Source organism: Coregonus clupeaformis, chromosome 5, assembly GCF_020615455.1.
Source record: "Coregonus clupeaformis isolate EN_2021a chromosome 5, ASM2061545v1, whole genome shotgun sequence".
NCBI lineage: Eukaryota > Metazoa > Chordata > Actinopteri > Salmoniformes > Salmonidae > Coregonus > Coregonus clupeaformis.
The window spans coordinates 27,290,082-27,306,431 of record NC_059196.1 but is presented as its reverse complement, the minus strand read 5'-3'; positions in this window follow the sequence as shown (position 1 = coordinate 27,306,431).

Sequence of the window (16,350 nt, the reverse complement as noted above, 5' to 3'; positions counted from 1 at the left end):
CAGGGACTCCTCTCAACAGCAGCTGCAAGAAGCAACAGGAGCCAAAAGACCCAGAACAGCTTTGAGAGAAGAGGAGAAGCAGAGGCTGTCTGAAGAGGTCTGCAACACCATCCTGGATCACATCAAAGAAAGGTTCTCTTTCTCTGGCCACCTTGTGAGTGCTACCTTACTGCAAGCAGACATGTTTGAAAAGGTACTGCCATTCATTTCCTGATGAGGCTCTGAATGCCACTGTGAATGCATACCCCATGCTGAGCAAGGCAAAGCTCAAGACAGAACTATCTCTGATCTATGAGAATCCTGAATTCAAGGGAGGCTGTGGTGCACTGGCACTGTACCAGGTTCTCATGAGCTACAACCTCCAGGAGACGTTCTCTGAGACTGTGACTCTGTTGAACATCCTCATAACTACTCCCATGACAACAGCTGAAGCTGAGAGATGTTTCTCAACTTTGACACGAGTTAAGACATTCCTGCGAAATTCAATGGGCCAGGAACGTCTGAATGCACTGGCCATGCTTTCCATGGAGAGGGAACTAGTCCTCAGCATGCCTGATTTCAATGAGAAAGTCATTGAACGCTTTGCTGTATTGAAACAGAGAAGAGAACAGTTTCAGTACAAGTAATGTAGCCTCTCTCTCTCTTTGTCCCTCCCTCCCTGTCTCTTTAACACACACACGCCCAAATCAGTTCACAGTTGATGTTGTTTAAAATAGTTATTTTTCATTTAAAAAAAAGTAAAACAAAAAAAATATCTGTTCATGTTCATTTTTACAAATCTATACAATTGGCCAGAATATGGTTGTTCATATTTACAAATCTATACAATTGGCCAGAATATGGTTGTTCATTTTTACAAAGCCATACAGATAGCTGTGTTTACCTTTTCTAGAAATTACTTTCAAATTCTGTTTTCAAGCAAAATGTCTATCACTGTTCATTTTCACAAATCTATACAAGAGGGCAGAATATGGAAGTCTATAAAAATGTCTTATTACCAATAACTTGCATCAATGTTTTCAGTAGCCTCTATCAAAAGCTCCTGCTTGCTTGTTGTGAATTATGCTCAGGTGCACATATTTCCAATTCAACCATGAGGCAAAAAATGTGGTAAAAGCTCTTGTTGATCCTGCAATCTGAACAAATACCAAGATGCTGTATTTTCAGCTGATATTTCATTTGTTTATGGAAATGCATATTGTTTATGCAGTGTTGAGGAATGTGAAAGAACACCCTTGATTATTTTTACTGTGATAACTTATTTTGATTTTGTAAGCCAACACTTTTGAGATCAGTCAATAAATGCTTCTGGTATTGACTTATATGCTGCCCCTGTCTTCATGTTGTTGCTGGACATATCTTTTTAAAAATGTGTGTAGGTCACCTAAATCATCAGAAAAATTGCCCCCCCTGAGAATTTTTTCAGGAGCCGCCACTGTACAGGAAACATGAAAAGTGAAAAAGCAACACCAGTCAGATGTATTTTTTATTATTTTTTTCAACCATGTTTCTTTTATTGCGGGTATAATAAAAAATCAAGTACAGCCAAAGGTTGCCAGATACAGGAAACATGAAAAGTGAAAAAGCAACACCAGTCAGATGTATTTTATTTTTTTTTTCAACCATGTTTCTTTTATTGCGGGTATAATTAAAAATAAAGTACAGCCAAAGGTTGCCAGATACAGGAAACATGAAAAGTGAAAAAGCAACACCAGTCAGATGTATATATATATATTTTTTTCAACCATGTTTCTTTTATTGCGGGTATAATAAAAAATCAAGTACAGCCAAAGGTTGCCAGATACATGAAACATGAAAAGTGAAAAAGCAACACCAGTCAGATGTATTTTTTTATTTATTTTTTAAACCATGTTTCTTTTATTGCGGGTATAATAAAAAATAAAGTACAGCCAAAGGTTGCCAGATACAGGAAACATGAAAAGTGAAAAAGCAACACCAGTCAGATGTATATATATTTTTTTCAACCATGTTTCTTTTATTGCGGGTATAATAAAAAATAAAGTACAGCCAAAGGTTGCCAGATACAGGAAACATGAAAAGTGAAAAAGCAACACCAGTCAGATGTATTATTATTTATTTTTTTCAACCATGTTTCTTTTATTGCGGGTATAATAAAAAATAAAGTACAGCCAAAGGTTGCCAGATACAGGAAACATGAAAAGTGAAAAAGCAACACCAGTCAGATGTTTTTTTTTTTTTTTCAACCATGTTTCTTTTATTGCGGGTATAATTAAAAATAAAGTACAGCCAAAGGTTGCCAGATACAGGAAACATGAAAAGTGAAAAAGCAACACCAGTCAGATGTATTTTATTTTTTTTCAACCATGTTTCTTTTATTGTGGGTATAATAAAAAATAAAGTACAGCCAAAGATTGTCAGATACAGGAAACATTAAAAGTGAAAAAGCAACACCAGTCAGATGTATTTTTTTTTTTTTGTTCAACCATGTTTCTTTTATTGCGGGTATAATAAAAAATTAAGTACAGCCAAAGGTTGCCAGATACAGGAAACATGAAAAGTGAAAAAGCAACACCAGTCAGATGTATTTTTTTTTTTTTTTCAACCATGTTTCTTTTATTGCGGGTATAATAAAAAATAAAGTACAGCCAAAGGTTGCCAGATACAGGAAACATGAAAAGTGAAAAAGCAACACCAGTCAGATGTATTTTTATTTTTATTTTTTAAACCATGTTTCTTTTATTGCGGGTATAATAAAAAATTAAGTACAGCCAAAGGTTGCCAGATAAAGGAAACATGAAAAGTGAAAAAGCAACACCAGTCAGATGTATTTTTTTTTTTTTCAACCATGTTTCTTTTATTGCGGGTATAATAAAAAATAAAGTACAGCCAAAGGTTGCCAGATACAGGAAACATGAAAAGTGAAAAAGCAACACCAGTCAGATGTATTTTTTTATTATTTTTTCAACCATGTTTCTTTTTATTGCGGGTATAATAAAACATAAAGTACAGCCAAAGGTTGCCAGATACAGGAAACATGAAAAGTGAAAAAGCAACACCAGTCAGATGTATTATTATAATTTTTTTTCAACCATGTTTCTTTTATTGCGGGTATAATTAAAAATAAAGTACAGCCAAAGGTTGCCTGATACAGGAAACATGAAAAGTGAAAAAGCAACACCAGTCAGATGTATTTTTTTTTTTTTTTCAACCATGTTTCTTTTATTGCGGGTATAATTAAAAATAAAAGTACAGCCAAAGGTTGCCAGATACAGGAAACATGAAAAGTGAAAAAGCAACACCAGTCAGATGTTTCACAAGGAAAGAAAACTGACGAAAGTGTTTATTCACACTCATCAAAACCAAGACAAAGTCAGAACACAAAATAGTAATTTCACAAAAAAAAGAAAAACAATCAGCCTACATCATGTCGTCTTTCTGGGTCCGGCCACAAAATTTTGTCCACATCGCATGCGATATCCTCCAGTCCAAGGCACCGGGGAAAATATCTCATTGAATGCCGTATCCAGGCCTGACATGATGCCTGGTCAATATCTCCACATGCCTCCTCCATTGCCTGTAAAAGGGCTACCTGTTGATGAGGATGACGGTCGTACACTTTCCAGCGCCAGGCAGAGAAGAACTCCTCGATGGGATTTAAGAATGGAGAGTATGGAGGGAGGTTGAGTGCCATGAAGAATGGGTGTTCTGTAAACCAGTTGCGGACCAAAGCAGCCCTATGGAAACTAACATTGTCCCATATGATGACATATCGGGTATGCTCTGGTCTCTGAACAGTGAGCATGTCATGTAAGGTGTCCAGGAATGCAATAATGTGTGCAGTGTTGTATGGGCCTAAGGTTTTTTTGTATTTTTTTTTTTTTTGATGTGTTAATTTTTTATTGTTAATTTTTTATTTTATTTTTTTCAACAATTTTTTTTTATTTAACCATGTTTCTTTTATTGCGGGTATAATTAAAAATAAAGTACATCCAAAGGTTGCCAGATACATGAAAAGTGAAAAAGCAAAACCAGTCAGGTATATATATTTTTTTTTTCAACCATGTTTCTTTTATTGCGGGTATAATAAAAAATAAAGTACAGCCAAAGGTTGCCAGATACAGGAAACATGAAAAGTGAAAAAGCAACACCAGTCAGATGTATTTTATTTTTTTTTCAACCATGTTTCTTTTATTGTGGGTATAATAAAAAATAAAGTACAGCCAAAGATTGTCAGATACAGGAAACATTAAAAGTGAAAAAGCAACACCAGTCAGATGTATTTTTTTTTTTTGTTCAACCATGTTTCTTTTATTGCGGGTATAATAAAAAATAAAGTACAGCCAAAGGTTGCCAGATACAGGAAACATGAAAAGTGAAAAAGCAACACCAGTCAGATGTATTTTTATTTATTTTTTCAACCATGTTTCTTTTATTGCGGGTATAATAAAAAATAAAGTACAGCCAAAGGTTGCCAGATACAGGAAACATGAAAAGTGAAAAAGCAACACCAGTCAGATGTATTTTTTATTTATTTTTTCAACCATGTTTTTTTTATTGCGGGTATAATAAAAAATAAAGTACAGCCAAAGGTTGCCAGATACAGGAAACATGAAAAGTGAAAAAGCAACACCAGATGTATTTTTTTTTTTTTTTTTCAACCATGTTTCTTTTATTGCGGGTATAATAAAACATAAAGTACAGCCAAAGGTTGCCAGATACAGGAAACATGAAAAGTGAAAAAGCAACACCAGTCAGATGTTTTTTTTTTTTTTCAACCATGTTTCTTTTATTGCGGGTATAATAAAAAATAAAGTACAGCCAAAGGTTGCCAGATACAGGAAACATGAAAAGTGAAAAAGCAACACCAGTCAGATGTATTTTTATTTTTATTTTTTAAACCATGTTTCTTTTATTGCGGGTATAATAAAAAATTAAGTACAGCCAAAGGTTGCCAGATAAAGGAAACATGAAAAGTGAAAAAGCAACACCAGTCAGATGTTGTTTTTTTTTTTTCAACCATGTTTCTTTTATTGCGGGTATAATAAAAAATAAAGTACAGCCAAAGGTTGCCAGATACAGGAAACATGAAAAGTGAAAAAGCAACACCAGTCAGATGTATTTTTTTATTATTTTTTCAACCATGTTTCTTTTATTGCGGGTATAATAAAACATAAAGTACAGCCAAAGGTTGCCAGATACAGGAAACATGAAAAGTGAAAAAGCAACACCAGTCAGATGTATTATTATAATTTTTTTTCAACCATGTTTCTTTTATTGCGGGTATAATTAAAAATAAAGTACAGCCAAAGGTTGCCAGATACAGGAAACATGAAAAGTGAAAAAGCAACACCAGTCAGATGTATTTTTTTATTTTTTTAAACCATGTTTCTTTTATTGCGGGTATTATAAAAAATAAAGTACAGCCAAAGGTTGCCAGATACAGGAAACATGAAAAGTGAAAAAGCAACACCAGTCAGATGTATATATTTTTTTTCAACCATGTTTATTTTATTGCGGGTATAATAAAAAATAAAGTACAGCCAAAGGTTGCCAGATACAGGAAACATGAAAAGTGAAAAAGCAACACCAGTCAGATGTATTATTATTTTTTTTTCAACCATGTTTCTTTTATTGCGGGTATAATAAAAATCAAGTACAGCCAAAGGTTGCCAGATACAGGAAACATGAAAAGTGAAAAAGCAACACCAGTCAGATGTTTCACAAGGAAAGAAAACTGACGAAAGTGTTTATTCACACTCATCAAAACCAAGACAAAGTCAGAACACAAAATAGTAATTTCACAAAAAAAGAAAAAACAATCAGCCTACATCATGTCGTCTTTCTGGGTCCGGCCACAAAATTTCGTCCACATCGCATGCGATATCCTCCAGTCCAAGGCACCGGGGAAAATATCTCCTTGAATGCCGTATCCAGGCCTGACATGATGCCTGGTCAATATCTCCACATGCCTCCTCCATTGCCTGTAAAAGGGCTACCTGTTGATGAGGATGACGGTCGTACACTTTCCAGCGCCAGGCAGAGAAGAACTCCTCGATGGGATTTAAGAATGGAGAGTATGGAGGGAGGTTGAGTGCCATGAAGAATGGGTGTTCTGTAAACCAGTTGCGGACCAAAGCAGCCCTATGGAAACTAACATTGTCCCATATGATGACATATCGGGTATGCTCTGGTCTCTGAACAGTGAGCATGTCATGTAAGGTGTCCAGGAATGCAATAATGTGTGCAGTGTTGTATGGGCCTAAGGTTTTTTTGTATTTTTTTTTGTTTTATGTGTTAATTTTTATTGTTAATTTTTTATTTTATTTTTTTCAACAAATTTTTTTTTTAACCATGTTTCTTTTATTGCGGGTATAATTAAAAATAAAGTACAGCCAAATGTTGCCAGATACATGAAAAGTGAAAAAGCAACACCAGTCAGATGTTTTTTTTTTTTTTTTTTTCAACCATGTTTCTTTTATTGCGGGTATAATAAAAAATAAAGTACAGCCAAAGGTTGCCAGATACAGGAAACATGAAAAGTGAAAAAGCAACACCAGTCAGATGTATTTTTTTTTTTTTTCAACCATGTTTCTTTTATTGCGGGTATAATAAAAAATAAAGTACAGCCAAAGGTTGCCAGATACAGGAAACATGAAAAGTGAAAAAGCAACACCAGTCAGATGTATTTTATTTTTTTTCAACCATGTTTCTTTTATTGCGGGTATAATAAAAAATAAAGTACAGCCAAAGGTTGCCAGATACAGGAAACATGAAAAGTGAAAAAGCAACACCAGTCAGATGTATTTTTTTATTTTTTTTTAAACCATGTTTCTTTTATTGCGGGTATTATAAAAAATAAAGTACAGCCAAAGGTTGCCAGATACAGGAAACATGAAAAGTGAAAAAGCAACACCAGTCAGATGTATATATATTTTTTTTCAACCATGTTTATTTTATTGCGGGTATAATAAAAAATAAAGTACAGCCAAAGGTTGCCAGATACAGGAAACATGAAAAGTGAAAAAGCAACACCAGTCAGATGTATTATTATTTTTTTTTCAACCATGTTTCTTTTATTGCGGGTATAATAAAAAATCAAGTACAGCCAAAGGTTGCCAGATACAGGAAACATGAAAAGTGAAAAAGCAACACCAGTCAGATGTTTCACAAGGAAAGAAAACTGACGAAAGTGTTTATTCACACTCATCAAAACCAAGACAAAGTCAGAACACAAAATAGTAATTTCACAAAAAAAGAAAAACAATCAGCCTACATCATGTCGTCTTTCTGGGTCCGCCACAAAATTTCGTCCACATCGCATGCGATATCCTCCAGTCCAAGGCACCGGGGAAAATATCTCCTTGAATGCCGTATCCAGGCCTGACATGATGCCTGGTCAATATCTCCACATGCCTCCTCCATTGCCTGTAAAAGGGCTACCTGTTGATGAGGATGACGGTCGTACACTTTCCAGCGCCAGGCAGAGAAGAACTCCTCGATGGGATTTAAGAATGGAGAGTATGGAGGGAGGTTGAGTGCCATGAAGAATGGGTGTTCTGTAAACCAGTTATGCGACCAAAGCAGCCCTATGGAAACTAACATTGTCCCATATGATGACATATCGGGTATGCTCTGGTCTCTGAACAGTGAGCATGTCATGTAAGGTGTCCAGGAATGCAATAATGTGTGCAGTGTTGTATGGGCCTAAGGTTTTTTTTGTTTTTTTTTTGTTTTTTATGTGTTACTTTTTTATAGTTAATTTTTTATTTTTTTATTTTCAAAAAAAATAAATTTTTAACCATCTTTCTTTTATTGCGGGTATAATAAAAAATCAAGTACAGCCAAAGGTTGCCAGATACAGGAAACATGAAAAGTGAAAAAGCAACACCAGTCAGATGTTTCACAAGGAAAGAAAACTGACGAAAGTGTTTATTCACACTCATCAAAACCAAGACAAAGTCAGAACACAAAATAGTAATTTCACAAAAAAAGAAAAACAATCAGCCTACATCATGCTCGTCTTTCTGGGTCCGGCCACAAAATTTCGTCCACATCGCATGCGATATCCTCCAGTCCAAGGCACCGGGGAAAATATCTCCTTGAATGCCGTATCCAGGCCTGACATGATGCCTGGTCAATATCTCCACATGCCTCCTCCATTGCCTGTAAAAGGGCTACCTGTTGATGAGGATGACGGTCGTACACTTTCCAGCGCCAGGCAGAGAAGAACTCCTCGATGGGATTTAAGAATGGAGAGTATGGAGGGAGGTTGAGTGCCATGAAGAATGGGTGTTCTGTAAAACCAGTTGCGGACCAAAGCAGCCCTATGGAAACTAACATTGTCCCATATGATGACATATCGGGTATGCTCTGGTCTCTGAACAGTGAGCATGTCATGTAAGGTGTCCAGGAATGCAATAATGTGTGCAGTGTTGTATGGGCCTAAGGTTTTTTTTTTTTTTTTTTTTTTTATGTGTTAATTTTTTATTGTTAATCTTTTATTATTTTTTTTTCAACAATATTTTTTTTTTTAACCATGTTTCTTTTATTGCGGGTATAATTAAAAAATAAAGTACAGCCAAAGGTTGCCAGATACATGAAAAGTGAAAAAGCAACACCAGTCAGATGTATTTTTTTTTTTTTTTTCAACCATGTTTCTTTTATTGCGGGTATAATAAAAAATAAAGTACAGCCAAAGGTTGCCAGATACAGGAAACATGAAAAGTGAAAAAGCAACACCAGTCAGATGTTTCACAAGGAAAGAAAACTGACGAAAGTGTTTATTCACACTCATCAAAACCAAGACAAAGTCAGAACACAAAATAGTAATTTCACAAAAAAAAGAAAAACAATCAGCCTACATCATGTCGTCTTTCTGGGTCCGGCCACAAAATTTCGTCCACATCGCATGCGAGTATCCTCCAGTCCAAGGCACCGGGGAAAATATCTCCTTGAATGCCGTATCCAGGCCTGACATGATGCCTGGTCAATATCTCCACATGCCTCCTCCATTGCCTGTAAAAGGGCTACCTGTTGATGAGGATGACGGTCGTACACTTTCCAGCGCCAGGCAGAGAAGAACTCCTCGATGGGATTTAAGAATGGAGAGTATGGAGGGAGGTTGAGTGCCATGAAGAATGGGTGTTCTGTAAACCAGTTGCGGACCAAAGCAGCCCTATGGAAACTAACATTGTCCCATATGATGACATACTCGGGTATGCTCTGGTCTCTGAACAGTGAGCATGTCATGTAAGGTGTCCAGGAATGCAATAATGTGTGCAGTGTTGTATGGGCCTAAGGTTTTTTGTTTTTTTTTGTTTTTTATGTGTTACTTTTTTATAGTTAATTTTTATTTTTTATTTTCAAAAAAATAAATTTTTAACCATCTTTCTTTTATTGCGGGTATAATAAAAAATCAAGTACAGCCAAAGGTTGCCAGATACAGGAAACATGAAAAGTGAAAAAGCAACACCAGTCAGATGTTTCACAAGGAAAGAAAACTGACGAAAGTGTTTATTCACACTCATCAAAACCAAGACAAAGTCAGAACACAAAATAGTAATTTCACAAAAAAAAGAAAAACAATCAGCCTACATCATGTCGTCTTTCTGGGTCCGGCCACAAAATTTCGTCCACATCGCATGCGATATCCTCCAGTCCAAGGCACCGGGAAAATATCTCCTTGAATGCCGTATCCAGGCCTGACATGATGCCTGGTCAATATCTCCACATGCCTCCTCCATTGCCTGTAAAAGGGCTACCTGTTGATGAGGATGACGGTCGTACACTTTCCAGCGCCAGGCAGAGAAGAACTCCTCGATGGGATTTAAGAATGGAGAGTATGGAGGGAGGTTGAGTGCCATGAAGAATGGGTGTTCTGTAAACCAGTTGCGGACCAAAGCAGCCCTATGGAAACTAACATTGTCCCATATGATGACATATCGGGTATGCTCTGGTCTCTGAACAGTGAGCATGTCATGTAAGGTGTCCAGGAATGCAATAATGTGTGCAGTGTTGTATGGGCCTAAGGTTTTTTTTTTTTTTTTTTTTTTTATGTGTTAATTTTTTATTGTTAATCTTTTATTATTTTTTTTTCAACAATATTATTTTTTTTAACCATGTTTCTTTTATTGCGGGTATAATTAAAAATAAAGTACAGCCAAAGGTTGCCAGATACATGAAAAGTGAAAAAGCAACACCAGTCAGATGTATTTTTTATTTTTTTTTTCAACCATGTTTCTTTTATTGCGGGTATAATAAAAAATAAAGTACAGCCAAAGGTTGCCAGATACAGGAAACATGAAAAGTGAAAAAGCAACACCAGTCAGATGTTTCACAAGGAAAGAAAACTGACGAAAGTGTTTATTCACACTCATCAAAACCAAGACAAAGTCAGAACACAAAATAGTAATTTCACAAAAAAAAGAAAAACAATCAGCCTACATCATGTCGTCTTTCTGGGTCCGCCACAAAATTTCGTCCACATCGCATGCGATATCCTCCAGTCCAAGGCACCGGGGAAAATATCTCCTTGAATGCCGTATCCAGGCCTGACATGATGCCTGGTCAATATCTCCACATGCCTCCTCCATTGCCTGTAAAAGGGCTACCTGTTGATGAGGGATGACGGTCGTACACTTTCCAGCGCCAGGCAGAGAAGAACTCCTCGATGGGATTTAAGAATGGAGAGTATGGAGGGAGGTTGAGTGCCATGAAGAATGGGTGTTCTGTAAACCAGTTGCGGACCAAAGCAGCCCTATGGAAACTAACATTGTCCCATATGATGACATATCGGGTATGCTCTGGTCTCTGAACAGTGAGCATGTCATGTAAGGTGTCCAGGAATGCAATAATGTGTGCAGTGTTGTATGGGCCTAAGGTTTTTTTTTTTTTTTTTGTGTTAATTTTTTATTGTTAATTTTTTATTATTTTTTTTTCAACAAATTTTTTTTTTTTAACCATGTTTCTTTTATTGCGGGTATAATTAAAAATAAAGTACAGCCAAATGTTGCCAGATACATGAAAAGTGAAAAAGCAACACCAGTCAGATGTTTTTTTTTTTCAACCATGTTTCTTTTATTGCGGGTATAATAAAAAAATAAAGTACAGCCAAAGGTTGCCAGATACAGGAAACATGAAAAGTGAAAAAGCAACACCAGTCAGATGTATTTTTTTTTTTTTTTTCAACCATGTTTCTTTTATTGCGGGTATAATAAAAAATAAAGTACAGCCAAAGGTTGCCAGATACAGGAAACATGAAAAGTGAAAAAGCAACACCAGTCAGATGTATTTTATTTTTTTTCAACCATGTTTCTTTTATTGTGGGTATAATAAAAAATAAAGTACAGCCAAAGATTGTCAGATACAGGAAACATTAAAAGTGAAAAAGCAACACCAGTCAGATGTATTTTTTTTTTTTTCAACCATGTTTCTTTTAATGCGGGTATAATAAAAAATAAAGTACAGCCAAAGGTTGCCAGATACAGGAAACATGAAAAGTGAAAAAGCAACACCAGTCAGATGTATTTTTTTATTTTTTTAAAACCATGTTTCTTTTATTGCGGGTATTATAAAAAATAAAGTACAGCCAAAGGTTGCCAGATACAGGAAACATGAAAAGTGAAAAAGCAACACCAGTCAGATGTATTATTATTTATTTTTTTCAACCATGTTTCTTTTATTGCGGGTATAATGAAAAATAAAGTACAGCCAAAGGTTGCCAGATACAGGAAACATGAAAAGTGAAAAAGCAACACCAGTCAGATGTATTATTATTTATTTTTTTTCAACCATGTTTCTTTTATTGCGGGTATAATGAAAAATAAAGTACAGCCAAAGGTTGCCAGATACAGGAAACATGAAAAGTGAAAAAGCAACACCAGTCAGATGTATTATTATTATTTTTTTTCAACCATGTTTCTTTTATTGCGGGTATAATAAAAAATAAAGTACAGCCAAAGGTTGCCAGATACAGGAAACATGAAAAGTGAAAAAGCAACACCAGTCAGATGTATTTTTTTATTTTTTTTTAAACCATGTTTCTTTTATTGCGGGTATTATAAAAAATAAAGTACAGCCAAAGGTTGCCAGATACAGGAAACATGAAAAGTGAAAAAGCAACACCAGTCAGATGTATATATATTTTTTTTCAACCATGTTTATTTTATTAAGGGTATAATAAAAAATAAAGTACAGCCAAAGGTTGCCAGATACAGGAAACATGAAAAGTGAAAAAGCAACACCAGTCAGATGTATTATTATTTATTTTTTTCAACCATGTTTCTTTTATTGCGGGTATAATGAAAAAATAAAGTACAGCCAAAGGTTGCCAGATACAGGAAACATGAAAAGTGAAAAAGCAACACCAGTCAGATGTATTATTATTTATTTTTTTCAACCATGTTTCTTTTATTGCGGGTATAATAAAAAATAAAGTACAGCCAAAGGTTGCCAGATACAGGAAACATGAAAAGTGAAAAAGCAACACCAGTCAGATGTATTTTTTTTTTTTTTTCAACCATGTTTCTTTTATTGCGGGTATAATAAAAAATAAAGTACAGCCAAAGGTTGCCAGATACAGGAAACATGAAAAGTGAAAAAGCAACACCAGTCAGATGTATATATATTTTTTTTTTCAACCATGTTTCTTTTATTGCGGGTATAATAAAAAATAATGTACAGCCAAAGGTTGCCAGATACAGGAAACATGAAAAGTGAAAAAGCAACACCAGTCAGATGTATTTTTGTAATTTTTTTAAAACCATGTTTCTTTTATTGCGGGTATTATAAAAAATAAAGTACAGCCAAAGGTTGCCAGATACAGGAAACATGAAAAGTGAAAAAGCAACACCAGTCAGATGTATATATATTTTTTTTCAACCATGTTTCTTTTATTGCGGGTATAATAAAAAATAAAGTACAGCCAAAGGTTGCCAGATACAGGAAACATGAAAAGTGAAAAAGCAACACCAGTCAGATGTATTATTATTTATTTGTTTCAACCATGTTTCTTTTATTGCAGGTATAATAAAAAATAAAGTACAGCCAAAGGTTGCCAGATACAGGAAACATGAAAAGTGAAAAAGCAACACCAGTCAGATGTATTTTTTATTTTATTTTTCAACCATGTTTCTTTTATTGCGGGTATAATAAAAAATAAAGTACAGCCAAAGGTTGCCAGATACAGGAAACATGAAAAGTGAAAAAGCAACACCAGTCAGATGTATTTTTTATTATTTTTTTCAACCATGTTTCTTTTATTGCGGGTATAATTAAAAATCAAGTACAGCCAAAGGTTGCCAGATACAGGAAACATGAAAAGTGAAAAAGCAACACCAGTCAGATGTATTATTTTTTTTTTTTTCAACCATGTTTCTTTTATTGCGGGTATAATAAAAAATCAAGTACAGCCAAAGGTTGCCAGATACAGGAAACATGAAAAGTGAAAAAAGCAACACCAGTCAGATGTATTTTTTTTTTTTTCAACCATGTTTCTTTTATTGCGGGTATAATTAAAAATAAAGTACAGCCAAAGGTTGCCAGATACAGGAAACATGAAAAGTGAAAAAGCAACACCAGTCAGATGTTTCACAAGGAAAGAAAACTGACGAAAGTGTTTATTCACACTCATCAAAACCAAGACAAAGTCAGAACACAAAATAGTAATTTCACAAAAAAAGAAAAACAATCAGCCTACATCATGTCGTCTTTCTGGGTCCGGCCACAAAATTTCGTCCACATCGCATGCGATATCACTCCAGTCCAAGGCACCGGGGAAAATATCTCCTTGAATGCCGTATCCAGGCCTGACATGATGCCTGGTCAATATCTCCACATGCCTCCTCCATTGCCTGTAAAAGGGCTACCTGTTGATGAGGATGACGGTCGTACACTTTCCAGCGCCAGGCAGAGAAGAACTCCTCGGATGGGATTTAAGAATGGAGAGTATGGAGGAGGTTGAGTGCCATGAAGAATGGGTGTTCTGTAAACCAGTTGCGGACCAAGCAGCCCCTATGGAAACTAACATTGTCCCATATGATGACATATCGGGTATGCTCTGGTCTCTGAACAGTGAGCATGTCATGTAAGGTGTCCAGGAATGCAATAATGTGTGCAGTGTTGTATGGGCCTAAGGTTTTTTTGTTTTTTTTGTTTTTTTATGTGTTACTTTTTTATAGTTAATTTTTTATTTTTTTATTTTCAAAAAAATAAATTTTTAACCATCTTTCTTTTATTGCGGGTATAATTAAAAATAAAGTACAGCCAAAGGTTTCCAGATACAGGAAACATGAAAAGTGAAAAAGCAACACCAGTCAGATGTTTCACAAGGAAAGAAAACTGACGAAAGTGTTTATTCACACTCATCAAAACCAAGACAAAGTCAGAACACAAAATAGTAATTTCACAAAAAAGAAAAACAATCAGCCTACATCATGTCGTCTTTCTGGGTCCGGCCACAAAATTTCGTCCACATCGCATGCGATATCCTCCAGTCCAAGGCACCGGGAAAATATCTCCTTGAATGCCGTATCCAGGCCTGACATGATGCCTGGTCAATATCTCCACATGCCTCCTCCATTGCCTGTAAAAGGGCTACCTGTTGATGAGGATGACGGTCGACACTTTCCAGCGCCAGGCAGAGAAGAACTCCTCGATGGGATTTAAGAATGGAGAGTATGGAGGGAGGTTGAGTGCCATGAAGAATGGGTGTTCTGTAAACCAGTTGCGGACCAAAGCAGCCCTATGGAAACTAACATTGTCCCATATGATGACATATCGGGTATGCTCTGGTCTCTGAACAGTGAGCATGTCATGTAAGGTGTCCAGGAATGCAATAATGTGTGCAGTGTTGTATGGGCCTAAGGTTTTTTGTTTTTTTTGTTTTTTATGTGTTACTTTTTTATAGTTAATTTTTATTTTTTATTTTCAAAAAAAATAAATGTTTAACCATCTTTCTTTTATTGCGGGTATAATGAAAAATAAAGTACAGCCAAAGGTTGCCAGATACATGAAAAGTGAAAAAGCAACACCAGTCAGATGTATTTTTTTTTTTTTTCAACCATGTTTCTTTTATTGCGGGTATAATAAAAAATAAAGTACAGCCAAAGGTTGCCAGATACAGGAAACATGAAAAGTGAAAAAGCAACACCAGTCAGATGTTTCACAAGGAAAGAAAACTGACGAAAGTGTTTATTCACACTCATCAAAACCAAGACAAAGTGAGAACACAAAATAGTAATTTCACAAAAAAAAAGAAAAAACAATCAGCCTACATCATGTCGTCTTTCTGGGTCCGGCCACAAAATTTCGTCCACATCGCATGCGATATCCCCAGTCCAAGGCACCGGGGAAAATATCTCCTTGAATGCCGTATCCAGGCCTGACATGATGCCTGGTCAATATCTCCACATGCCTCCTCCATTGCCTGTAAAAGGGGCTACCTGTTGATGAGGATGACGGTCGTACACTTTCCAGCGCCAGGCAGAGAAGAACTCCTCGATGGGATTTAAGAATGGAGAGTATGGAGGGAGGTTGGAGTGCCATGAAGAATGGGTGTTCTGTAAACCAGTTGCGGACCAAGCAGCCCTATGGAAACTAACATTGTCCCATATGATGACATATCGGGTATGCTCTGGTCTCTGAACAGTGAGCATGTCATGTAAGGTGTCCAGGAATGCAATAATGTGTGCAGTGTTGTATGGGCCTAAGTTTTTTTTTTTTTTTTTTTTTTTAATTTTTTATTGTTAATTTTTTTATTTATTTTTTTTCAACAAATTTTTTTTTAACCATGTTTCTTTTATTGCGGGTATAATTAAAAATAAAGTACAGCCAAATGTTGCCAGATACATGAAAAGTGAAAAAGCAACACCAGTCAGATGTTTTTTTTTTTTTTTCAACCATGTTTCTTTTATTGCGGGTATAATAAAAAATAAAGTACAGCCAAAGGTTGCCAGATACAGGAAACATGAAAAGTGAAAAAGCAACACCAGTCAGATGTATTTTTTATTTTTTTTTCAACCATGTTTCTTTTATTGCGGGTATAATAAAAAATAAAGTACAGCCAAAGGTTGCCAGATACAGGAAACATGAAAAGTGAAAAAGCAACACCAGTCAGATGTATTTTATTTTTTTTCAACCATGTTTCTTTTATTGTGGGTATAATAAAAAATAAAGTACAGCCAAAGATTGTCAGATACAGGAAACATTAAAAGTGAAAAAGCAACACCAGTCAGATGTATTTTTTTTTTTTTTCAACCATGTTTCTTTTAATGCGGGTATAATAAAAAATAAAGTACAGCCAAAGGTTGCCAGATACAGGAAACATGAAAAGTGAAAAAGCAACACCAGTCAGATGTATTTTTTTTATTT